At 41.9% G+C, this 27,708-nt stretch overlaps 1 long non-coding RNA gene across 1 annotated transcript; it reads left to right on the top strand.

Moving 5' to 3' along the window:
* Positions 1–427: 427 nt before the first annotated feature.
* On the top strand, positions 428–27,550 carry LOC121037785 (uncharacterized). The gene is made up of 3 exons (XR_005793977.1): positions 428–736; positions 9,208–9,290; positions 26,579–27,550. It is a non-coding gene; the product is annotated as an uncharacterized LOC121037785 (long non-coding RNA).
* Positions 27,551–27,708: the final 158 nt, after the last annotated feature.

The following is a 27,708-nucleotide window of genomic DNA, read 5'->3' as shown; positions in this document are numbered from 1 at the left end:
GTGCAATAACAAAGGCAAAGTGGAAGGGGAGTGAGAGGAAGGAACATTAGTTCTGCCTGGAGGGATTGGGAAGGTTCTCATAGAGGATGTGACACTCGAGGGAGACCTTGAAAGATGAAAAGAAATTGCTCAGCTACTATGTTAGACGATGAACCCTGGAGAAGTGTTTGTTTAGTTCTGGCACAGCCAAGGAAATGTGCCAACCCAATCAGAAATGACCTACAGCTTGCTCAGCAAGACACTAGTCCTGCAGAATGCCTGTGTGTGCGTGTGCGTGTGTGTGTGTGTGTGTGTGTGTGTGTGTGTGTGAGGCAGGTGGAGGGGAGGGAGGAGAGAGGGAGGTGGGGCTGGGGGAGAGGGTGGGAATCTGTGTAGCCAGAAGTGTCTTGAAAAGACTGCATATTTATTTCCCTTCTGGGAACTTCATGTTCTATATTAGCATATCTAAGTCTCTAAGGAGCCCTACAGTAACATTTTTGAGAGCAAACGGATTTAACATTCATTTGGTCAAAAGTATTTTCTTTGTTGTTTTGCTTTGTATTGTTTTCATGGAATATCTTAGTATCCTAGACCTAACTAGTATACCATGAAACATACCCAGGAAGTATTATCAGAGGCCAGGGATTCCCAATTGCTTCTCTGCAGAACGGCTGTTCCAGAATGAGATTCCACGGTGACCACTATTTGACAAATAACAACAAAGAGACACCGACCAAACTTCTACCAGCAACTGTTGGTAAATATTCTTTATTTTTGTTTTTTATTTCTCACCGTAGTCCATATAAATACATTTTAAAAATTGGCAATCATCACATAGGTGATATTTTGTGTTCCTTTCTCACTAAAACTTAACTGCAAATCTCTTTTCTTACTGTTACATGGTTTTAATAGTTACATGGTTTTAATAGTTATTACTGTTAATGACCCATTAAGGAAATAGCATCGTTTACATACCATTCCCCTGTGTGACACAAATGCTCACCGCAGTAGTTCTGCAATTATAAATAATTTTTCTGTGAAGAACAGGTAAAACTATATTTTCTTTTCTAGAATTATTTCTGTGGAATAAATGCCCAGTAGTGTGATAACACAGTTATGGGATCTGTATTATTATCCTAATGGAAATATTTGGTCTTCATGGAATTAGGAAGTTTGCTTCTCTGGAGTGAAGCTAAGAAAAGGATAAGGAAGAGTTGTTGAGCCACATTCTACATGATTTACTGGCTGAAATCAGATTTCCCAGTGGACAGACTCACAGTACAGAAATACCCCTCATACTCAGAGAGAATAGGGCCTTTACAACACTTTTTCTTTTACTTTTGTGTCTATAGAGACAGAAAGGTGCATATTTGAAACTCCGTAATTCTCAGACAACCTGCCAACCTCTGTCTTTGCTTTCTCCTGGTCTCCTTGACCCCGGGAACTCTTTTTTCCTAGCAGGGAGGCACTTATAGGCTGCTACCCACTTTCCAACTCTGGAACTGGAGATAAATGCCAATTTGGAATCTATCTTTTAAATAGGGAACTGCCTGTGGCTGAAAAGGGCTTTAGCATTCTTAGATCTGCAGTTATGAATTCCAGATCTCAACACCCCAAAGAACAAAAACCAGAAAAAAATATATTTCCTTGTGAAAATGAATCTCAACAGAGTATAGGTACATGGACATGGTTACAATTAAACGTTGAGCTTGTGTTACCCAGTAAGAAAAAATTTACAACAACCATGATCATTTCAGTGGCTTTTCTGATCCTCTGGAGTCGGTAAAAGTGATACGTTCTGGATTATAACTATGAAACTCAGCAGAAGGATCATGACTATACTTTCCCCACTCTGGAGTACTGATTTGCCATACTCTGAATCAATGTTTTAAAGCAGCTGCTAGTTAGGGCTTTGCTCATCCATTTGACTACAGTGATTGCATAACCCTTCCATTTATGGATTTGGTGACAACTCGGTTGTTTCCTGAAACTTCTGGTGGAAACAGCATTTTAGAGGTAGGATAGAAGCTTCAAGGCAGGCCACAAGAACCACAAGAGTGTCTCAACTCATGTGGCCACAAAAGGGACATTGAAGTAGAAGAGTATCATGTGTATTTCACAAGTGTCAAGACACTTCTGTAGTCTTGCGGGTTTTGTCTGGTGTGTGTCTTTATCCTTTTGGAGAATCTTTTGACTGAAAGGACACTACTAAAAAGAAAACGTGCATAGACTGAAATAGGAAAGTAAGGGATAAACTCTAAACTGAGCACTTTGTGGGGAATGAAAATATAACTTAATCAAAGTGATTGAAAACATACACTTTACAAAACATCAAACAGAATAACAGCAAAACCAAGTTGGGAAAATGGAAGAGAAAATATAAGCGATGTAGGTCATCAAGTTAGGGCATACAACATCCAGCTAAAATTGCAATCAAGAAAGGAATAGCAGAGAAAATAGAGACATTATCAATGAAATATGATAAGATTTCTGAGAAATGAGGAAAATGAGTCCCCAGCATAATTAAAGCAAGGGCAGCAATACCAAGTTATATCTTTGCCAAATGCCAAAATACTGCAGTGTGATGAAATATCCCTAAATGCTCCAGGGACAAAAAGCAAAGGGGAAGGGGCCAGAATGTCTTTAGACTTCTCAAGGCTACCATTACAAGCTTAGCAGATCATGGAGCATCACCTTCAAAGTTAAAATGAGAAATCATTTTCAATCCAGAAATCTATACCCACCAAGTGATCAATAAAGTGTGAGTAGGGACTATGAAAGTGAGCTCAGATATGCAAAAGTTCTAATTTCCCCCTCACTCCCCCCATCTTAGAAAGCTTCTGGAAGATATTCTTGGCAGAAGAGATAGGGCTGGATGATCACTAAGAAAGCAGGATGGCTGCTGCCCTCTCTGGGACTGATAGGTGCTCCAACGGTAGGCTCCTGAGGCAGCTTGTGCCCATGTTCCCCGAGCAAGATTTGTGAAGTGTGTTTGGAATGTTGCCATCTTACCTCGAGCACCAGAAGGCTGATGCCATGTCAGCTTCTGTTGGGGGCCCAGATGAGACCGGGAGTCTCCTTCTGAACTGCCGACAGGGGAAGCAGATTTCAACCAAAAATGGCTCTGCACACACACACCTGTTAACTGGGTGGGCCCTGTTAACCTGGGCCTTCCCATTGAGTCAGCTCACAAAGCAAAGAGAAGGAGAAAGCATTAGCTTCTGGAGGAAAGGTGGCAGAGAGCTGGAAAGTTGGGGAATCCCAAGACGGCAGTGCCTTCTCCCCTTCTGGATAGTGTTCTCTGCTCTCAAATCTAAATTCAGGGTTCATCAGTGGCTTCTGTAATGGCACAGGGCCTGTTGGGGGAGAGGTAACCCATAGGCAAATCTGCTTAGTAATCACCTGTGCCTTTTTTGTCCCTCCTTTCCCAATTTCCCTTTCTCACTCCCCAGGCAACCTAGGAATCTTGGATGTCCAGGTTTTGACTAACCACCACTTGTGCTTACACGTGTCCTGAACACCCCTCAACATACCTCCTCCCCCATTCCTGTCCTCAGTGCTGTACCACTGATGAAAATGACCCCTTCTTTTCCTTCTTACCTCCCCTTCCAGTCATGGAAGAATGATCAACACTCTAGTTCATGAAGTGTTAACAGCTATCAGAAAGCTATCAATGAAATTCATTTTCAATGAATTGTAAATGTTTGTAATTTCCCACTGTCCTCTAATAATACTTTATTGAAAAGGAGGAGTGTTCACCAAAGTGTGGTTCCAGTTATTACCTGAACGTCAGGCAGGGGGCTCATCTGTTGGGATAGAATTACCTTCCTGGTGACTTACCCAGAAGGTGGAGAGATCCGTTTGCTTGTACCCCTTGGAACACCTAGAACTTGAGAGCCAGAGGGAACCTTTGAGCTTTTTCTATTCATCTTCCTTATTTTACACAGCTGAGAGTAACGGAGTCCAAGAGGAAAAGCCAACCACAAAGAACTGTTTGGTGGCAGAACCAAGGGAAAACCTGTTCCTCTGACTCCCTTCAGTGCTGTGTTTCTGTTTAATGCCCTCTAAAGACTTGAAGCTTTTTCCGACCCCATCCGGTTTTCCCTTCCCTTTCCCCATGTCTCTAGAGAAATGTTCCCACAGATCCTTATATTTAGAAAAGTATTTAAAAACCACATAGTATAATTATCCTTCTAAAAAAAGGTTTCAGACTACATCTTGAACAGGTGAAAAAATAGTAATGTCCAACTCTTTGTGTTTTTTTTGTTTTAGTTTGTTTGGTAGAGACTAGAAGCTACCCCAAAATGACTAAGTTAGATGAGAGTGGCTTTTTTTTTAATTTTTTTTTCAACGTTTATTTATTTTTGGGACAGAGAGAGACAGAGCATGAACGGGGGAGGGGCAGAGAGAGAGGGAGACACAGAATCGGAAACAGGCTCCAGGCTCTGAGCCATCAGCCCAGAGCCCGACGCGGGGCTCGAACTCACGGACCGCGAGATCGTGACCTGGCTGAAGTCGGGTGCTTAACCGACTGCGCCACCCAGGCGCCCCGAGAGTGGCTTTTTATCCATAACCTCACTACCATACTCTAAAGAGAGCAGGTCAAAATGCCAATCCACATGTCAGACATTTATTAAATCAACATTAAGCAAGCAGGCAAAAATAATTAGCATTCAGTAAGTTCAATGAGGGTCCGGTTCTTGGTCCTTCTAAATGTTCTGGCCTTACTTTGCATGAAATATTCTCTTGAGCCAAACATAACATTGCAGACATAGTACTCTGGGATGTAAAGTTAGTCAGATGTTCAGAAATCCTCCTGATGGCTGGATGAAGGACCATTTGGGGATCTCAGGGGTTATGCATGCATAAGCAGATTACCGACCTTGCTGGGTTTTATACCCTTGCCATGTGAGATGTGGGGGATGCAGGGAACACAGAGATATCTCCAAAATATCTTAGCGCACCTACATATCTTGGAAACCTTGAATTTTACCCATCAGATCCCATTTCTAAGTCCTCATACTACTCAATAGATCAATATTTTTTCACCAATAAGACCCTTTCTGACATTTGGTATACAAATGAACACTGTGGGTTGATTAAAATTTAGCTATCAGAAATACATGTTGTAGTTACCCCTGAAATGTGTTATTTTCCAATATAATGCCAGCTGACCTCCCTCAGACTGTACACTCTTGAGTAAAGCAGTCAATTGCACATAGATTAAAACTATACTTGCACATTCATAAGTCCTCGTTACTGTAGGTAGAGTACTTTAATGGACGTTTCAGACTTCATGACAGGGTTGAATCTCCTGCCCAGAGTCATGTCTTCTCAACGCAATCCTTCCAGGGCATGTCTTGTTCCATTCCTCTGTTTCTATGTTTGTTCAGCTGTGGTTACTAGTTGACCTGGGTCTATAGTTTCTTTCCCCAGGGTCAGAACATGGGCCTCCCTTAGAACACAGCCCCAGGAAAGCCTTCTCCACGCTCATAGTCTACCCGATTGGGAATTTTCTCCTAGAAATTAGCATAGGTTCTTAGGAGGTGGGATGTTGGAATTTCTGAGTTTCCATCAAGCTGGCAATTAAATTATTTTCATCATGATCCATATTGGGAGCTTTTTGCTTATGATGTAGAATAATAAGCATACAACTGAACCAAAACAGAATGTAGTGGCCACAATGGGACTAATGGTCCCTCAATGGTCTAAAAAGAATTGTCTATATCTTTTAGAATCTGAGTGGGCACGAACCCACGTTCACATGCATAGCAAATTGTAGCCCAAAACCTTAGACCTCAACCTGCCATGCTCCAGCAAATACCTCCACCACAGACTAACTGTTGGTTGAATTACACAACTGGAGATGTATTCCTTCAACTTAAACTCTTGGCATTCCTTGAAATTCAAATGCCCCTAGGTCTGAAATCTGGCAATAGATCAATAGGAAAGACCAGCTGACCGCCCTCAGACTGTACACTCTTGAGTAAAGCAGTCAATGGCACATAGATTAAAAGTATACTTGCACATTTTGTGGAGGATGGGGAGCTGGACAGAGGCCCTTGTCTGTACCCCTCAAATCAAACTGTATTTGCCTATTTGCTCTGCTTGCTCGTAAGATCTACCCTCATAAGGAAACAGAGCCAAATCCTCTTACTCTGACACATCCAAATAACCTAACCTTGTGATAGGGATCAAAAGGAGTTCAGGTGGATTTGTACTCCACAGGTATAATATTTGCTTTCTCTGATTTGTCATTGTGCACAAACATAGGCTATTACTTTTATGGTCAGCAGAAGGCCAGAAGCCAAAGCTCCGGCAGAGAGTAAATAACATACGCCCCAGTGACGGAAGAAGACATTAAAAGGCTTATAAGCAAGGAGTCGCTGTGTGCAGAGCCCATCCTTGTGATTTACAGCACTAATGCTTGCTGCACACAGCCCCTCCCTATAATGGGAGGCTGGCCTTTCCTAAAATGGGGAAACTGTGGCAGTTTTACAGGCTTTATTGGGATCTATTGTGTGTGAAAATGCACGTTGGAAAGAAAGAGGCCTGGAAAAATGGCACTTCTGGCCCACTGCACTCAAGAGTGTGTTTATCTGCACATGGTCCATGACCCCTGCCTTACAGGCACCCTGTGTAGGACCCAGGGGACTGGCAGAATCAATTCAGACTCCTCATGCCAGATTCAGACTCTGATCTCTGCAGCTCCACAAATACCACATGACAGGCCTGCCTACTCACCACGACCCCTGCCCCTCACTGGAAAGCGCTAATCCAGGTTGTCTAACCATGCAGCCCTGGGAGCTCTAACTGGGTTTGTCTAACCACTGAGTTCAGGTATGGGGTCCAAGGATTCCAGGAATGTGTGTGCGTGGTGGGGTTGAAAAGTAACACAGATGGCAATATGCCATTCAGTGGTCTAGAAACTTCACATGCATGGAAGTATTCAACCTTTACAATGATCCTACAAGGTATATACTATTTTAGTGGAGGAAACAGAGCATAGATGTGCAAAGCTAGGCAATGGGTGGGAACGTCAGCCTTCAAACCCAAGCATTCCAGCCTCAGAGTCTGGGGTGGACCCCAGAGGTGGCATTGGTACCACGTTACCCCTCCAAAAGCCAGCTGGTTTCTGCCGTCCAGCCAGGTGATGATTTGGTGGTTTGCTAGCAAGGGCTGACTTAGCAGTTCTAGAAACTTGAACAAAGGTGTACATCTGGTTTTGCCCTGCATACCCTATGGGTATTACTCAGGCAATGGCCCCAAATGTGAGCCACCCAAAAGACGTGGGTGAAGATCAGATATGTACATTTCTTATAATTCATAATATCTCAGGCCCCTTCTCCTGGCAAACTTGAGTGACTACCTCACCTTTACCAATTAATGCTTTGACCTCACTCTTTGGTTTGTTTGTGTGTTTTTTTTGTTTGTTTTCATTTGTTTGTTTGTTTGTTTGGTTCTAGATATAAGATTTATTAAGATACCCAATTATATATGGGTGCCTGGGTGGCTCATACTGTTAAGCATCTAACTCTTGATTTTGGCTCAGGTCATGGTCTCATGGTTCACGAGTTTGAGCCCCACATAGGGTTCTGCTCTGACAGCCTGGAGCCTGTTTGGATTCTCTCTCCCTCTCCCTCTGCCCCTCCCCTGATCGTTCTCGCTTTCTCTCTCTCAAAAATAAATAAATAAATAAATAAATAAATAAATAAATAAATAAATTTTAAGAGACATGCTCAATTATAGAATTACCCCTGCCTTCTGACAGTGACCTATGCAGAGAGCATTCCTGCTTCCTTAAATTTCCCCCCCAAACCCCCTCACATACCATATTGGTATCGGATCAGGAATGTGCCAGAACATCCTGATGTTCAGCAGAGCCCACATCCCTACTAATTATCCTTTCAGACACTCTCCTACTGAAATACCGGGCGTTTCCCCATGATGTGTGGTCTTGCTTGCTGCGCCAAGCATCCATAAACCCAACTTTGTTTGAATAGAGATGAATTCCAGATGAAAAGCCTTGAATGAGAGATGCAGTAACCATTAAAACTAAAACCCGAGTCATTCGGAATAAAAAAATACATACACGTGCAAACAAAGTACCTAGCTCCCACTTTCTTTGATGGCTGGGATGGCTCAATCTTCAGCAACATCCTTACAGAGTCTCCACTTCCTGGAGTGCGGGGGAAAGTTGGTTCAGATTCTGTTTTGCCCTCGGAAGTGTCACCACCACCACTATAGCACCATTCTACTAAGAAAGGCAAATGAGTCTTGTGATTCATTGGAAAGATCAAAGAGAAGGGCTTGTATTTGTTTTCAAGGCTTGTGTAGTGACTGATATGGATGACATTTCCATTCAACCCTGTACTGAATACACATTTTAAACTTCTTTAGTTTTCAAGACATGTAGGCTAGTAAGAGAGAACATGGTGATGAGTGTCAGGTTTTGCAAAGGAAAGTTAGATAGTTAGATGTTCCCTATGCATTTTCCAAGTATTTCCATCTAGATTTATCAACTGCACCTAATATTTTTTAAAGGATTTCACAAAGTTATTTGTAGGTATAAACCCCAAATTGCAATACAATATAATAAGCATCAACTAAGGAACACAGAGGAAGAGAACTTTTGTTGACATGGATAGGCCAAGGGTAGACCATTCCTAGATAAGGCAGTGCTTTTGCAGAGTTAAGTAGTCATTAGCCAGGCTAATGATCTACAAGGTAGGCCAGGTAGAGAAAGCCACTTTGGTAAAGGAAAAGATGTCAGGATCCTTGGGAGAAATTTCCAATAGAAATAGATCAGTTTGGCTCCCTTAGGTAAACTCCCCAAAGCCCTCAGGTTGAGTTAGTATATTTCTGCTATTATAAAGCATGTGATGTTCTTACATACCAGTGTATTTTCTATGTATTTGTTTCTTGTACTAGAAGGAATGTTCTGGCACATTCCTGATCCGATACCAATATGGTATGTGAGACTGAGAACAGGGCTTTAGCGTCAGATAGAACTGGCACTGCCATTATATCCTGCAACTTAGACAAGCATCTGGCAGCACAAAACAGGTGCTCAGAAATATTTCTGAATGAATGTATGAAGTCATTTGACCTTGTGGAGCTTTAGTGTCCTCATATGTTAAATACAGATAATACCTACCTGGAAGAAGAGAGATCATTGAGGGCTTAATGGAATAATCTAGAGAAGTAATGATGTTGGCTTTCTTTCAGGTTGTAGCATTAGAAATGGAGAGATTCAGGATGTGTTCTGGAGGAAGAATTTTCAGAGCCTTCTAATTAATTCAATATGATGGGTAAGGGAAAAAGAGACTTCATCCTGTTTTTTGACTTTCAGTTGCAAGTGTCACTGATATAGGAAAGACTGGGGGATACGTTACTAAGTAAAGGCATCTAGTAATCAATTAGATGCAAGAGTCTGGTGTGTAAAAGATCTGTATATGCACAAAGGTGAGACTTTTTATCTTATAAATGACATTGAAATGAGACACTTGAAACCACCTAAAGAGAGTATCATTTGGGAGGAGGAGTCCCAGACATATCCCTTGGAATATTCCAATATTTAAGGCCAAGCAGAAGAGCATCAGTCAATAAAGGAGACTAAGAATGAGTGACTCTGAATAAATGGCCACAACTAAGTAAAAGAAAAATCAGGAGAGTGTGCTATCACAGAGGCCAAGGGAAAAAAGTGTTTGAAGAAGGATAGAATGTCTGATCACATCAACTATTCCGTAGAAATCAGGTAAGGCAAAAATAGAGAAAGAATGTGGCAGAGTCAGGATCCTCAGGAATTTTAATTAGCAGTGTTAGCGGAGTCCCAATGTGTAGTAAAGACAGGAACTCTGGACAGCCCTTGCAAGAATGTTTGCTTGGGGAGGTAAGGAGCACTAATAGATTGGTAGATTGTTGAGAGAGGATTCTGTGGTTCTATCTTATATTTTATTAAGGATTGGAGGCACTTTTGTTTCACATTAGAATGATCTGGTACAAAGAGGAAACTAATGATCCCGGAGAAAGAAGGGATACTTACACGAGTGATGTTCTTGAAAAGGGGAGAGAAGGTGGAAGACATGTGGTTGACATCTGAAGAGATACTTTATTCACCACCCTTGGAGCGCAGGTGCAAACCTTAGGCTCATGGTGAATCTAGTGGAGGGAAGCACAAGAAATTCCTATTTCACTGTTTCTAATTTCTCTTAGAACTTTAGAGCAAGGTCATTTGTTGAGAGTGAAGGGGGAGGAGGGGAAGCAAGATGTTTGAGGAGAGAGGGCAATGTGTTAAAAAGTCACTTTAGGGAATGGGAAAGAGACCACTAGGGATCTGTGATAAGATTAGCAAGCAGCATTGTATGCCCGTTTGAAATGTATGAACATGACTCAAAGTGAGACAAACACATGAAACTGTGTGCTTTGCTAAGCCAATGTTTGGCTACTCCGCTGCAGGAATGGAATAAGTGGATATTTGGTTTCTCTAGTATTGGTATCGGCCAGGCAGGTAGAGAGCAAGGGAATTAAAGGTGTTTGCAGAGAAAGTGGGAACATGAGGGGCATGATGGCTAGGGCCAAATAAATATCTGGTAAATGAACGAATGACTGAGGACAGTGAAAAATTCCAGAGCGGAAATATGCATCATTATTGAGTCACGTATCAACTCTATATCAGTTTGCCTCTTCTACTGCCATTGCTGCTGAACGTGGGCAGTGCACACCCTGGTGCTTGTGACACTTGGGTTCTCAACTGCTTCCTCGCAGCACGTGCTTGTGAAAGACACACACGTCACCTGGATGGCTTCGAGTAACCAAGGAGACCGAAATGATTCCTGCAAAAACCTTGAGTGACATTTTCAGGGATGCAATCCTAGCTTCCTCGTAAGGGGGCTATATAAACCTTACATGATAGGTTTGCGGGCTCAGAAGGCCCGTCACTAAAAGGTCTCAGGGCCAGGGGGTGGGAGTGGGGCAAAAAGGGAGGTAAGAAGATAAAATGTACAGAAGGAATCCGCATGGGCTACCACCCCCCTTTGTTTCTTCTGCCCTCTGAGCCCCCAGACAAAGGGAAGTCTGTCGGCCATTCCTCGAAGGTTCTCTGGCTCCTTTCCTGTCCCCGTGGCCCAGGAACAGTCATTTAACCACATCTCTCTCTTTGATAACACACCTTGTGGTGTCACACATGGGAGACCCCAGATCCCTGTCTATTCTAAAAGTCTTTAACAGGAGCACCTGCTGGTGCAGTTGGTTAAACATCTGACTCTGGAGCTGGACTCAGGTCATGATCTCACAGTTGGTGGTGGGATTGAGCCCTGAGTCAGGCTCTGTGCTAAGCATGGAACCTGCTTAGGATTCTGTCTCCCCCCTCCCTCCCTCTCTGCTCCTCCCCCACTCATGCACTCTGTGTCTCTCTCAAATAAAGAAATAAATAAACATTGAAAAATCTTTAATGGCTTCTGTCATCATCAGTAAACTTTCATTACTCTCAACGGACAATTTTGTTTTCCTTCCCCAACGAAAGCCCATTTGTTGTTTTAAAGGCCCTTCCGCAGATGGGACACTTGCAAATAAAAATAGCAAACACACAGGCACCCGTGCCTCTATTTAGAAGCGTCATGAGTGAAAGGAGGGTGCTCATTGCCTGGGACCCCTTTTTATTCCACTTAGCCTGACTACTGAGCTGGCAAGCGCAGGTAACAGCTTTGTCCCAGGGTCTCCGAGCACCGTGACTGCAGAATGACAGCTGTGGATGGGAGGCTCCGAGCTGCCACACAAATGCATCTCCAGCTCCCCAGGAAATGGTATGTGGATTGGGTTTTTTGAGTCCAAGAAAGAAAAGGCTAAAAGGTGCTTAATTTATGGGCTTCCAGTATATGAAAGTGTAGGTTTTTAGGTTTTGTTTTTTTACATTCCTTAGAACCATAGCTTTGAACGCTGACAAGGAAGCATGAAGTCATAAACACAAAGCCAGAAATCCTGCCATTGGGCGCAAGGAAACATCCCCTAACCATCTGTCCTCGTGGAGACTCTCAAATGTGCTACTGAGCAGATTTGCAATGTCTGTCTCTGGATATAGTTCACGTGTGGGCCGTAAACCTGGGGTGTCACCTTTCTGAGGGCAGGAAGTGGGGCCCCAGGCTCTGGAGCCTCCTCTCAGTGCCTCTTCCCAAGTGCACTTGGACGCGGGTGTCATCAAGGTCGAATGGGCTTATCCGCCCTTCTGAAACGAGCGTTCACCTCGGACCACCCGGCACGACCTCCGTGTCCTCTTCTGGAAAAGTGAGAGGGTGGGATGTAGATTTACAAAACGTCTGCCATGTATTAGGCCCTGCAGATGAGAAAACAGAGAAGCGGAGGCAGGAAGTAATCTCCTCCAGGCCTCTAGCCAGTCAGACTCCAGACCCCGGCATCACCACCCTACTGTGCATTTCCGAAGCCTTTAAAATGCCGAACCTCTTTCCATAATTTGGCTATTGTTGAGAGTGCTGCTATAAACATTGGGGTACAAGTGCCCCTATGCATCAGTACTCCTGTATCCCTTGGGTAAATTCCTAGCAGTGCTATTGCTGGGTCATAGGGTAGGTCTATTTTTAATTTCTTGAGGAACCTCCACATTGTTTTCCAGAGTGGCTGCACCAATTTGCATTCCCACCAACAGTACAAGAGGGTTCCCGTTTCTCCACATCCTCACCAGCATCTATAGTCTCCTGATTTGTTCATTTTGGCCACTCTGACTGGCGTGAGGTGATATCTGAGTGTGGTCTGGATTTGTATTTCCCTGATGAGGAGCGACGTTGAGCATCTTTTCATGTGCCTGTTGGCCATCCGGATGTCTTCTTTAGAGAAGTGTCTATTCATGTTTTCTGCCCATTTCTTCACTGGGTTATTTGTTTTTTGGGTGTGGAGTTTGGTGAGCTGTTTATAGATTTTCGATACTATATGGCCCTTTGTAGCAACATGGATGGAACTGGAGAGTGTTATGCTAAGTGAAATAAGCCATACAGAGAAAGACTGATACCATATGTTTTCACTCTTATGTGGATCCTGAGAAACTTAACAGAAACCCATGGGGGAGGGGAAGGAAAAAAAAAGAGGTTAGAGTGGGAGAGAGCCAAAGCATAAGAGACTCTTAAAAACTGAGAACAAACTGAGGGCTGATGGGGGATGGGAGGGAGGGGAGCGTGGGTGGGTGATGGGTATTGAGGAGGGCACCTTTTGGGATGAGCACTGGGTGTTGTATGGAAACCAATTTGACGATAAATTTCATATATTGAGAGAAAAATAAAAAATAAAAAAAGTAAAATGCCGAGCCTCTTGTTTTCAGAGACTTTCTCTGCCTGGCCTCTTTGTTCCAGCTTGATGGCAGCTTTATTTAGGTGATAATAGAAGGCTTGCTGTTTTATGAGGCGTAATCCAAGCCCTGTGTGGGTAACTATTCTTTTAGGTTGAGAGGTTTATCCCTCCTATAAAAAGAGGTAGATGATTGCTCTGAAAATGCAAAGTCTTTTATTCATTCTTGCATTAGGTAAAGACACTTGCATATTCACTTTTAGCAGAGGCCTCGCAGGGAACCCCAAGCTGGGTATGCAAGTGTGGCGCAATGCAGAGACCAGACGTGGGGACTGTTATTCCTTCACTGTTGGCTGAGCATAGAGGAAATCACCTGCAGTCCTTAGAATGCCTTCTTTTCCTCTTGTTTGAACTTTTAAAGGGGTTGCAGGACTAGCGACTGTCCCTTTGGGGGAGAGGGGACTGCCCCAGTGTTAGCACCAAAAATCTTGCATTCCAGAAAAACCCTAGTCCTGAGTAAACCAAATGGTTACTAATCTTAGTTCAAACCTCAAGTGGAAGAAAGGCTAGAAAGACAAGACTGGGAAGCAGGAACTAAAGCAGATAGATGTTTAAAAATGGTTTACTGTCCCTAGGCATTGGAAGCCACTTTCATATATTCCCTGACGACAGAATGGGATCTTTTGAAAGCCAAGGGAAACAATCTAGAAGTGCATAAAATAGGAAAATGTGGAGCCTCAATCTCTGAAATACAAGACAGCCTTAGAAATTAAGAGAGTACATGCATATATGACCATGTTAAATAATTTCCAAATTTGGAGCAAAAAAAAAAGAGAGAGAGAGAGAGAGAAATGTATAAATCTTTTGTATGTGTTTATCATTTATGGAAGTAGTGTATTCATTTTCTATTACTGTGTATCCATGTTGTTACAATGGTTAGGACAATACGCACTCATTATCTCCTGGTTTCTGTGTCAGGAGTCAGGGAATGGCTTGGCTGGACTCCCTCTGAGGGCACAGTCACAGCGGCAGGTGGACTGTGCTCTCACCTGAAGCTTTGACTGGGATGGATCTGCTTTCCTTTTTTTTTTTTTTTTAATATTTATATATTTTTGAGAGAGAGAGAGACAGAGTGAGAGTGGGGGAGGGGCAGAGAGACAGGAAGACAGAATCCAAAGCAGCTCCAGGCTCTAAGCTGTCAGCACACAGCCCGAGGTGGGGCTCGAACTCATGACCTGTGAGATCATGACCTGAGCCAAAGTCTGATGCTTAACCGACTGAGCCACCCAGGTGCCCTGGAATGGATCTGCTTTCAAACTCACATGGTTGTTGCAGAAGCTGAGGCCCCCCCCTTGGCGCCTAAAGGATGTCACACGGGACCCACACAGCCCTCAAAGTAGCAAGGAACTCAAGCAAGATGAGCGCTACAATCTCATGTAACTTACCACACAATTGGATTGGATCCAGTTTCATTTTTTCACAGTTTAGTTTTTTCCAAGTGCATTTATTACTTTTTTATTAAAATAAACACATGCATGCACACACACACACACACACACACACACACACGCACGCAATTTCACTAATCAGTAAAGAGAATAAAATATAAGACCAGGGACAAAACATGTTCACTTGGCAATCATCCTCGTAACCCCAGGCTCCAGCACTGTTTGTGTTCGGAGACAGCTTAGTGCCAGTGCTGAGCCAAGGCTTGCATGTCACCTCTCCTGTACGTGAAAATCAAGGGGAGCCTTATGGCAACGTTAAGACATTGTAAAGAAACTCTATCACATCTCTTAAAAACGCCGTTATGGTGTATTGAATTGATCGGAGAAGGTATACTGAGATAAGTGGTCCCTTCTGCACTAAAGAGTTAAAGCAGGCCAATTGCATTTAAGGCGTACCTAAGGACACCATGAGCTCACTGATGTAAGGGCATGGGAGTGTCCTAAGAAGCAAAAGGCTACTTAATATCTCATAACTCCCCAAGTGGTCCACAGACCAGCAACCCTGGCATCACCTTGGAGTTTTTGAAATTGAGGTTTCTCTTCCCACCCCAGACATCACTGAACCAGAATCTGCATTTGAAAAAGATTCCAATCACATTACAAGTTGGGGAGGTTTTCAACTAGACTACTCCACAGGAGAGTACAAATCACACCCAGGATAACTCGCGCACATTTTCACAGGAGCTATCTACACAGGAAAGCCTATTGAAATATTGCTTATAATAGCAAACCCCCAACCAAACAGAAAGCACAAACAACCTGGAAAAAAATAATTGATCATCTGTAGTGGATTGAAAAATAAGTTGCAGTGTATTTATCAAAGGAACACCGCAAGAAGTTAAAAGGAAAAAACTCCAGCTACATCTACCATGGATGTAAAGATAAGTGGATATATGGGTCACTCCTGAAAAGATAATGGTGCGTGCAACCAAGAACAAAAATAAAAATAACCAAGTTCCGGGAAGAAATATACAATATAAGATCATTTGCGTGGAGTTCGAGGACTTGGCGTGTGGACGCATACACAGGGAAGTAAGCATCAGAACGGCAAACACCACCTTCAGGACGGTGGCTTCATCTGAAAAGAGGAGAAAGGGATGAGAAGGAGAAACATTTAGAGCTTCTTTCACGTGCATCCTTCCTTCTGGGTGGCGGATACATGGATGTTTGCATATTTTCCCCCACTTTTTTTTTTTTAATACTCAAAATATTTCATCATAAAGAAGAAACAAATATCCAGGACTTCCAGATGGTACAAAATTCTCCTTCAGAATGTGTGGACTGGTGTCTCATCCCACAAGCAGTGAGTGGGGCTCCCATTGCCCCGCATCTCACCCGGGCACGGCTGGTCAGACTTCTAATTTTTGGCCAACATGTCAGGCAGGTGGGAAATGGCAATGGACTGCTGCTTCGTCTGCTTTTCTCCCTTTACGAGTGGGATGTGCTTATTGACCAGCGGCCTTCCTGTCCTGTGAGAAGCAGCTTTGCATCCTTCACACACTTTCCTATTTGTTTTTTCTTATCGATTTGTAGGGAGACGAATTAAGAGCACTAGGAATGCAAGTTAATGTCCTTTTTCTGTTTAGATTGCAAGTAACTCTCTCAAACAGGAGAGGGCCCAGGCCTGGGAGATGTGTGCTGGGGTGCTCGATACAAACTGGGTCCCTTCTTAGCTTAGCCCTCAGTTTCTTACTTTCCCTAAGTGGACGTCTCTTGACGTGCAACTATCTATCTATTAAGTTTATTAATTTATTTTGAGAGAAAGAAAGAGAGAGAAAGCATGCAAGCAGGGGAGGAGCAGAGACAAGAAGAGAGAGAGAATCCCAAACAGGCTCCGTGCTGTCAGCGAAGGGCCCTACGGGGGCTCCATACCATGAACCATGAGATCATGACCTGAACCAAAATCAGGAGTTGGACGCTTAACCAGCTGAGCCACCCAGGTGCCCTTCATTGTACATTGAAAAATATAGTCTAAAATATCAGCTAACCAGCTAAGTATACAGGATTAGCAACTCTATTTGGTTCCCCAGGGTAGCTTCATTTTAACTTGCAAAGCTTTCCAATAATAGTTATTTTTTGCTGCCGTTGTTACAGGGAAAACAAAGAAATAACAGTGACATATTTAGCAAAGTTCAAGATTTTCCCAACCAGCTAAATTTGTATTAGCGTTTTTTTGTTGTTGTTTTGTTTTTTTGTCTTTAAGAAAATGACAGTCTCTGGAAATTAGTTAATGGAAGAAATTCTTTTTTGTGTTGGATATAGTTCTTCTGTAGCTTCCACCATTTATATCTTAAAAGAGAGACACGGTTGTTTTTTTTTTATTTAAACTGAGAGGAATCAATTTCTTTAGAATGTTGGAAAATTCTTGTGCTTATATGATTAGGAAATCTCATTTATGTGATGGATGATCACATAGATCACTTAGAAACATTTTGGTTTCAGCCCAAAAAGAGCTGTACTTTCATTTACAATGGGGAAGGTAGTATTGTCTCGGTGAGTGAGACCTGTTGCTCTGAGTAATAATGGGCTTTCTCTCGGACCCAGAGCATAAATGGGATTTTTAAACACTGTGAAACAGAAACCCCACAAACATGGGTGACTCTGCTTAAATCTTAGGTCGAACCCTGATCCCAGTACTGGCTGTCTTGCCCCAAGGGTTCAGATATGTCTAAAGACTTCAAGGACCTTTGGTCACGAGGTCAGTCATTTTCATCCTCCCATACTGACCAGTAAGGGTTTGGTTTTGTTTATTTATTGGTTTGTTGTGGTATCTATGAGGTCAGGCATTTAAATATCATTTGCTGTGTGTTCTAGAATAAACGTGTCCTCCCCTCAAATTCACATGAAATTCTACCCACTCGCACATTGGTATTAGGAGGTGGGGCCCTTGGGAGGTGATTGGCATTAGATAAGGTCATGAGGGTGGGTTTAAGACTCAGGAGACAGAGCTTGCTTCCTCTGTTCTCCTCCGTGTGAGGCACAGTGAGGGGTCAGTGATGTGCAACCCGGAAGGAAGAGGGTTCTCAGCAGACCCATGCAGGCACATTGACTTTGAGCCTCCAGAGCTGTGAGAAATTTCTATTGTTTATAAGCCCCCTTCTCTATGGTACTTCTGTTATGGTAGCCCAAACATACGAAGACATTGTCTTTTAATCCATCGTACTTATTAACGGTCGCATTTGCTCATGTTTGGTCAGCAGGAACTAATTCAGATCGTGTCTTTTGGTGCAAAGAGATATTCCAGACTCATTTTGTGCATATTCTGGGCCAAGACCTAGGATAATATACTTCTCACAAGATCTCTGATTCCTTTCACTCTTTATGGATGACACTCTGGGCACTAATGGTGTCACGGCAGATGGGTTGCTCGTTGTGTCTAATAATAATATAATTTTTCTTAAATAAAAAATGGAGCATAAATTTATAGTAATACTTGCCATTCAAAGTCAGGCCTATAGAGTTTTCCTTTAACCTCCTTGCTCTGATACTTGTATCTTCTTTCAAGACTGCTGAAAAGCTCACTTAATTACTTGTTTGATATTGTTCATGACACATACAGAAAAATATCAGAAAACTTATATTAACATTTCTTCCAACAAAATAATTGCTAAATCTTAAGGGATTTTTCTAAAATCTTAAGGGATTTTTTTACAGTGCTTTTTTCCTCAAGGTCTATCCCACTAGGGTCAATCTAGTGATTGTTTTTTTAAAGTCACTGGGAATAACTCTTCTCTGTATGGTTTTGTCTCCAAATAGATATGTAGTTAAGGTCATCCATTTAATTTTACTTTCAATTTTAAGTAATTACTTCTTAATTTATTTAAATGTGGTTGAAGTAATGTATATGGTTCCAAAGTAAAATCAATACTGGGTGTGTTCAAAGCACACTCGTCTCTTGCTCCCCTTAAATCAGTCTGGACCTTGCATTCATTATGGTCTTTTCAAAAAGCAGATCCTGGGGCGCCTGGTGGCTCAGTCGGGTAAGTGTCCGACTTCAGCTCAGGTCACGATCTCGCAGTTTGTGGGTTGGAGGCCTGTGTTGGGCTCTGTGCTGACAGCTCAGAGCCTGGGGCCTGCTTCGGATTCTGTATCTCCCTCTCTCTCTGCCCCTTTCCCACTCGTGCTCTGTCTCTCTCTCAAAAATAAACATTAAAAAAAAAAAAGATCCTGTCACCCCTGCTTCCCTCCCTACCTGCTCAAAAACATTTACTCACTGCTCCAACCACTTTGCTATGGTCAGCTGAGCTCTGCAGTAGGGAGCCCTGCCTGGCCTACCCCCACCCCCACCCCCAGCCTCATTCTCCAGCCTTCCTTCTGATGCTCCAGCTAAAATGGAATTCACTCAGAGTCTTGGAAATCCCAAGCTCAGGAACACTTTTGAGTTTTTACCGATTTCCTTCTCTCAGTCTGAAACCCTCCCTTTGCCCACATTCTGTGTGTGAGTCTGTCTAGATCCTACTCACCCTCTGGTGTTAGTTTATTTTTTTCTGCCCTCTCCAGCCTCTACCTGGATCAGAGTCCTCTTGACTGTGCCCATGGCATTCCACATATGCAACATCCCACACTCTGTTATAGAAGTGCTTGCCAATGTGTCTGCATCTTCCACTGAAATATAAGCTCTATTAGGAGAGGCATTTTGTCTGTTGGGTTCACCATTCTATCCCCAGAGCTGAAATGTCTTTTTCACTTTCGGGTCTCCACTAATTCACATGGTTTCTTTGTGAGTAGCCAGATGCTTTTGCACAGTCTACATACTACACAATCGCACATGGCAGACCTGCCTGGCATAACGTATTTGCTCAATAAATATCTGGTGAATTAATTTTAATTATCTCTAGTTTCAATATTTGCTCATCAGTAGCTTTATTGCTAATCCCCTTTTTCTTTAAAAACTTTCTCTTTACTCTCTTAGAACATTCTTGAATAATTAATTTCTCTGAAGATGATTGAACTACCATATTTCCAAACAACAAACTCAGGCTTGCAATATAACTTCATTTGGGAAGGCACACAACTCACTCCTTCTCACCAAGATGTCTTCTCTGGCCTACCGAAAGAGGGCATGTGTCCTTTATTTGAAATTTGACTCTAACATCAGTTCGTTGAAGGAGTAAGTGGATAGTATAGGAGTGGACACAACTGGAATCATGACTGTCTGTTCTGTAGACAGCAGACCCTGAACTTCATCTACTCCAAAGCTTAGAGGGATTTGGAAGCATGAAGTTTACGATCACTACTATGCAATTCGATCCTCATTGTTCCTTTCATCAAAGCTCATCCTTGAGACTAACCCACTGTGTGGAATTCAGATGCACCTTCTTCCCCCTGAGACCCAAGGGTTCTGCCTCCCTCTGGGAGAAGACCTTCTGCACAGGCAGAGAACCTTTAAATAATCAAGGAAATAAGCCATTTGAGCACAAAGGCTTTTCCTTCCACAGTGTTGAAAGAATTGTGAAAATGCCACTTTTTCCATAATTAAGGCTCTTTAAAATACCAAGATATTTATTTTGAATGCTTTGTCCTTCCTTCCATCACAACAGAGCCCTGCACTGTAATGAGAGCATGGTGCTTGACACATACCACAGACTAAGAGCAGCTCTCTGCCAGCCCCTGGTTGGACCTGTTTTAGACCCTCTCTGGGAGACGCTTCAGATCTGGAGAGATTGCACTGGTGAAGTATTTCTGGAACTGTGTTTAGAAAACAAGAAGAAAGAATTTAAGTGTCACAGGAAGAGAATCTGGACTTAAATCTGTATCCTCTTCAAGGATTCTTTCCGAGGCTCTTTGTATTCCTTCCTGAAATATTTATATGAGCAAATATCTTGACTTACCATGAAGAAAGTCTGGGATACATAGTCAAACAAAATCGTCTCTAAAAGAAGATAAAAGCTCCCAATGGAAACTGGGGTGGCCAGCTGCCGTTCAACATTTAGATATGTTAACAGCAGTAAGTAAATATTAGTGAAAGCAGTTTCTTCATTGACTCCAAGAGCTGGGTAAATACATGGTCATGGAAATAATTCTCCAAAGAGCAGAGTTAAAAATTGGTGTTACAAAGACTGAGGACAACTCTTTCACGTGGTGCCTAAAGCAGGAACAAGCTTCTGAAGTTGTCCAGGAAATTCACTCTTCCTTTTATGCACTTAGCTTGTTGTTAAAAACAAATAAAAAAATGGCTTTATTAAAGTATAATCAACATACAATAAATTGCACATATTTAATGTATGTAATTTGATGAGTTTCAACATATGTATATACCCATGAAACCGTCACCACAACCAAGGTAATAGATGTATCTAACACCTCTGAAGTTTCCTTCTATCTCTTTGTGGATTTTTTCATAAGAATACTTAACACGAGAGCCACACTTTAAAATTTTTAAGTGCATAATACAGAGTGATGACTTAGGTGCTATGCTGGACATCAGATCATTAGAACTATCCATCTTGCATAACTGAAACTTTAGAACAGTTGAACAACTCCTCGTTTGCCCCTCTCCCCTGGCAAGGTGCCCCTTGTTCCTGGCACCTGATAACCACCATTCCAGTCTGTGCTTCGAGTTTGGTTAGTTTAGGTAGTTTATGTGAGTGGAATCATACAGTATGTGTCCTTCTGTGATTGGATTATTTCATTTAGCAAAATGTCCTCCAAGTTCATTCATGTTGTCACAAATGGCTGTATTTCCTTTATTTATTTAAAAAAAATTTTTTTTAACGTTTATTTATTATTGAGAGACAGAGTGTGAACAGGGGAGGGGCAGAGAGAGAGGGAGACACAGAATCCAAAGCAGGCCCCAGGCTCCGAGCTGTCAGCACAGAGCCCGACGCGGGGCTTGAACTCACAAACTGCAAGATCATGACCTAAACCGAAGTCACATGCTTAACCAACTAAGCCACCCAGGCACCCCATATTTCCTTTATTTTTAAGGCTGACTAATATTCCACATTTTCCTTATGTATTAGTTTGTCAATGATCGCTTGGGCTGTTTCCATAACTTGGCTATTGTGGATACTACTGTCATGGCATGGGAGTGAAGATATTATTCAGATATCACTTAGAGGCCCTGATTTACATTCTTTGGGGTGTATACTCAGGAGCGGGACTGTCAGATCATATGGTAGTTCCATTTTTAATTTATTGTTTTTAATTTTGTTGTTTTCCATAGTGGCTTAACCATTTTACGTTCCCAAAAAGAGTGTATAAGGGTTTCCTTTTCTCCACGTCCTTATCAAAACTTGTATTTTTTTTTATTTTTCAACGTTTATTTATTTTTTGGGGGACAGAGAGAGACAGAGCATGAACGGGGGAGGGGCAGAAAGAGAGGGAGACACAGAATCGGAAACAGGCTCCAGGCTCCGAGCCATCAACCCAGAGCCTGACGCGGGGCTCGAACTCACGGACCGCGAGATCGTGACCTGGCTGAAGTCGGACGCTTAACCGACTGCGCCACCCAGGCGCCCCATATATATATATATATTTTTTAATAATAACCATCCTAACTGGTGTGGGGTGATATCTCATTGCAGTTTTGATTTGCATTTCCTAGATAATGAGCATCTTTTCACTGGCCATCATTTGTCTTATTTGGAAAAATGTCTGTTCAATCCTTTACCCATTTTTAAACTGGGTTACTTTTTTTTTTTTTTTTTTTTTTTTTTTTGCTATTGACTTGTATGAGTTCCTTATATGTTTTGGATAATAACCCATCATGACTTATATGGTTTCTGGGTATTTTCTCTCATTCCAAAAGTTGGTGTTTCATTATGTTGATTGTTTCCATTGCTATACAAAGCTTTTCCGCTGGATTTTTTTTTTGTCATTTTTGTGTTTGTTGCTTGTGTTTTTTGTCACCATATATAAGAAATCATTGCCATAACCAATATTTAAAGAGCTTTTCCCTTATATTTTCTCCTAAAATTTTCACATTTTTGGATATTAGGTTTAAGTCTTCAATCCGTTTTGAGTTGAGTTTTGTGCATGGTGTAGACTAAAGACCCAATTTCATTCTTTTGCATTTAGATATGCAGCTTTTCCAGCACCATTTCTTAAAGACACTATCCTGCTCCGTTGTGTATTCTTGGCACCTTTGTCGAAGATCAGTTGGATTTATTTCTGGGTTTTCTATTATGTTCCATTACTCTTGTGTCTATTTTTAGGCCAGCACCATACCTTTTCTATTTCTGTAGCTTTGTAATATTATTTGAAATAATTTTCAGTAGCATCAACGAGACTAAAATGCCTAGGAATAAATTTAACCAGGGAGGGAGAAGATCGATACAGTGAGCACCATAAAACATTGATTAAAGAAATTGAAGACACAAATGAATGGAAAGATATCTTATACTAATGGGTTGGGAAAATGAATAATGTTGAAATGTCCATGCCACCCCCCCTCCCCCTATCTACAGAATGAATGCAATCCCTATGAAAATTCCTATAACATTTTTCAAAGAAAGAGAAAAAACAATCCTAAAATTCATGTGGAATCACAAAATACCCTGGATAGAGAAAGCAATTTTGGACAAGAAAAGCAAAGCTGTAGTCATCACACTTCCTGATTTTATTTTGTATCTTTGAATTGGAGAGCTGTATCCATTTACGTTCAAAGAAATTATTGTTAGGTAAAAAGTCACTATTACCCTTCTGTTATTTTTTTGTCTGATGTGTGGTTCTTTCGTCCTTCCCTCTTTTCCTTTCCTGACATCTTCCTTTGTGATTTGTTGATTTCTTTTTTAATGTAGTCTTATGCTTTGATTCCTTTCTCTTTTTCTTTTGTGTGTCTACAGTTGGTATTTTCTTTGTAGTTACCATGAAGCTTTCATTAAACATCTCATAGTTACAACTGTTTATTTTAAGCTGATAACTGAACTTCAATCGCATACAAAGTCTCCCCATGTTTACCCCTCCCCCTTTAACCCTTTATGTTATTGATGTCATACTTATATCTTTTTTTTAATTGAAGTATAATTGAAACATAATATCATATTCATCTCAGGCATACAACAGAGCGATTCAACAGGCATGTACCACAAATGTAGCCGCCATCCGTTACCATGCAACACTGTTACAATACTGTTGACCATATTCCCTATGCTTTCCCTTTATCCCCCATACTTAACATGTTTTATGCTATACATCCACCGGCAAATTTCTGTAGTTGTAGTTCTTAATTTTTTTTTTATCTTTTAACTTATGTATTAGGGTTAAAAGTGGTTTAAATGTCCCCATTATAGTTTTGTATGGATCGTTATGTTTGCCTTTACCAGTGAGGGTGATCTAAAGAGGAAACTGAGTGGCTCGGTCAGTTAAGTGTCCGACTCTTGATTTCAGCTCAGGTCATGGTATCATGGTTTTCAGGATTACGCCCCGCGCTGGGCTCTGTGCTGGCAGCATGGAGCCTGCTTGGGATTCTCTTTCTTTCCGCCCCTCCCCTGCTCTCATTCTCTCTCTCTCTCTCTCTCTCAAAATAAATAAATAAACATTTTTTAGGAAATAAAGAGGAAATTGAAACAAAGATGGCCAAAAAAAAGAAAGAAAGAAAGTAAAGAAAAAGAAAAGTGAAAACTGATAACCATGTAAGTAAAATGCAAATCAAACATAAAAGAACTATAGAAGCAATAGCAGGTGTCAAGAATGTTGAGTCTGCTTCCTTTTGAGAGAGTCTGGATGTGCAGCAGAAGGAACTTATTGGAAGTGAACTCATCAACATAAATGAAGAAAGTGGTTGCAATAAAAGAAATAAATAAATAAAGATGTCCCAGAGGAAGCAAAGCTGGCAAAGAAAACCTTCACATGAAAGGAATTCTCAGAGGTGTTTCATGACATTGAAGGCCCAGAAAACACAACGTCGAGAGCTGATCCAAGTTTATAAAGGAGTACAACAATTCAACAAGGTATAGAAAAGATGCTTGCTCCGTGTCCTAAGTTCTACAATCAGAAGAAAGTGAGAACGCTTCAAACTACTCTTGATACGTTTTTTTTTTTTTTTACAAAGAAAACACTTTCATTCTCAGTGCTTCTAATGTTTTACAACAGACATAAGGGAGTTTTTAATGTCTCAGTATAAAATTTTAAAGGCCAAGGAACACGCATGATTTTTCCTATTGATTATTCAAACCACTTTGCGTGGTTTCAGTTTGCATCTGCAGTGAGGGCTACCTGTATTCAAAGGAATTTCAAAAGCTAGTGGGTGAATAGTAAGTGTGCTTCAACCGTAAAACCCAAACTTAGCTGATGCAGAATGTTGGACATCTTTTTTCGATATATGTCAGAGAAAAGGCTTTAAGTTTCTTTAATCGGCTCCCAAGTCCCATGGGGAAAAAGCTGATGGCAGGAGAATAAGAAAGGTCAAGAAGAGGATGAGCTTTGGAGAACCAAGAACTTGAACTAAATATTGGCTCTTTGGCTCATCTAGTCTACAGTCTGCAGTGTCCATTCGATAGCTGAGACTTTTGCCTCATCGGTAAAACGAAGATGGTAAAACCAACGTTACAAGACAGTTCTGCATATAAAAAAATACGTATGTGTGTATACACATACGAAGAACTATTGTGCATAGTGTTTAGCAGATACTAGAAACCCATAAACTGTTGCCTTGTTTTCTCTTTTCTTCAAAAAGAATCAAAACATAAATTATGAAAGTAAAACTCCAGTGGAGATGGTGGAGCCCCTTCCTCACCCAATAAGGAAGGAAGCTATCATTTACTTTTTTTAATGTTTATTTATTTATTTTTATTTATTTATTTATTTATTTGAGACAGAGAGAGACAGAGCATGAATGGAGGAGGGTCAGAGAGAGGGAGACACAGAATCTGAAACAGGCTCCAGGCTCTGAGCTGTCAGCACAGAGCCCGACACGGGGCTCGAACTCACGGACCACGAGATCATGACCTGAGCCGAAGTCGGCCGCTCAACCAACTGAGCCACCCAGGTGCCCCAGGAAGCTACCATTTATTATGGGCTTCGTCAACGTCAGGGACTTTGACAGAGATCGTGGTCAGCACGACAGCATGACATGGTGTGACAGAGAACACTCCCCAAGGCAGCCTGCTGCTTTCGATGACTCTGAACTTCCATATACGAACATTGCCAGCTCTGGGTGATTAAGGTTAGTCAGTAGCTAGGATAACCTATAGGGCATCTTGGATTTCCTCATGAAAACTATAAATATCCCAGGGGAAAAAAAATGTTTTAACTCTACAGTTCTTTTCACATCTAATTATTTTCCTGATTCCACATTCATAGAAAATGTACCTTAGTGGGGCACCTGGGAGGCTCAGTCGGTTAAGTGTCCCACTTCAGCTTGGGTCACGATCTCACTGTTTGTGGGTTCGAGCCCTACGTCGGGCTCTGCGCTGATGACTCAGAGCCTGGAGCCTGCTTCCGATTCTGTGTCTCCCTCTCTGTCTGCCCCTCCCCCCACTCAAGCTCTGCCTCTCTCTCTCTCTCAAAAATAAATAAACATTTAAAAATTTAAAAAAAAGAATATGTACCTTAGCCTCTCTGCTTCTCATTTTGTTTGAATACACTACAAAGAGAATCAAATTTTAATAACTAGTATTATTATGTGTTTACATATAATGAGGCTATCTCTGTGTGTGCACAGATGGCCTAGAATAACTAAACATTATTACAACCAGTTCTTGTAAACGTGGAGCGTCTCTACTAATTTCATTGATCTTTATCAATAAAATATTGTTACTCTGATATTCATTTTTATAAGAAACTTTTATGCGACACTAGAAATCCGCTAGAATCATAAATTGTTCATGTTTTTGTTTTTGTTTTGTTTTTTCCAGAAGACAGTGGGTAGAAAGGTTTGGATGGTGAGAACACTTCCTCCTGGAGGTTGAATAAGCAGATTTGGGTAGATAGATTGCCGGGATCTTCGAGAGTTGAGTGGATGGAGAGTCAGCTTTGGAAAGAGACGAGGCCCCTGCTTGTCTTCCCCTCATCTCCTATCTACTCCTCCACGTTGTTCCTCTAACTCTCCTGAGTTAACAGTCTGTGTGCCTCATGTGTCATGTCCTTATTTGTCTCTGTACCTCAAAGCACAGTAGTAGTCCAAGCAAAAGGTATGGCAGGCTGGACCACGGTCACAGCAGGGCAGATGGAGAGTATGTTAGTAGAGAAGTTAAAGATCCAGGGGAGCAGATCCTGGTGCCTGGTGTTCCCCATCTAAATACCCCACCATGACAAGAAAGACCCTTTGCTATCTGCCCCTACATCCATCTGCCTATCACCGCCTCCCACCGCCAGAGGAACTGTGAACTTCAGGCCCCTCCGTGCCCTGCAGACTGCTGCTTGTTCTACGTTCACCTCCACGTGGCTCTTCTGGCCTGACCCGACTTCCTCCCCCAACTTGCCTCCTTCATTTCCCACAGCAAATGGTGCCATGCATGACCTTTCCTATAATAGGATGAAGCATTTTTGCCCAGTTGTCCAAAATGCTCTGGCATATATCTCAGCTATGATATAACGGGTAAAAAGAAGAGTATTGTTTCGCTGTTGACACCAGAGTTCCGGTTAGGGAAGGAACCATTTTTGTTTAGGAAAACACACTGAAAAGCTACAGCTAACAGAAAATAAGGCCTTGAGAGAAAGCAGGAACAACACAGAGACAGATTAAAAACCTGAGACCCACAAAAGGCAGTATGGAGCTGGGAGAGAAGAGAAGGGGGAGAGATGGGGGGATGGGCAGAAGAGATCCAGAGAATGTGGCAGAAAACATATGTCACCAGACGAAGCAGAGACTTTTACAAAAAGAAGGATCTAATGTTCAATTTATTTTTTTTTTAATTTTTTTTTCAACGTTTATTTATTTTTGGGACAGAGAGAGACAGAGCATGAACGGGGGAGGGGCAGAGAGAGAGAGGGAGACACAGAATCGGAAACAGGCTCCAGGCTCTGAGCCATCAGCCCAGAGCCT

The sequence above is a fragment of the Herpailurus yagouaroundi genome, unplaced genomic scaffold (genome assembly GCF_014898765.1).
Source record: "Herpailurus yagouaroundi ecotype Mexico unplaced genomic scaffold, PumYag 164, whole genome shotgun sequence".
In the NCBI taxonomy this organism is placed as follows: Eukaryota; Metazoa; Chordata; class Mammalia; order Carnivora; family Felidae; genus Herpailurus; species Herpailurus yagouaroundi.
Note: the sequence above shows the minus strand (reverse complement) of the source record. Positions and strands in the feature narration are given on the sequence as shown.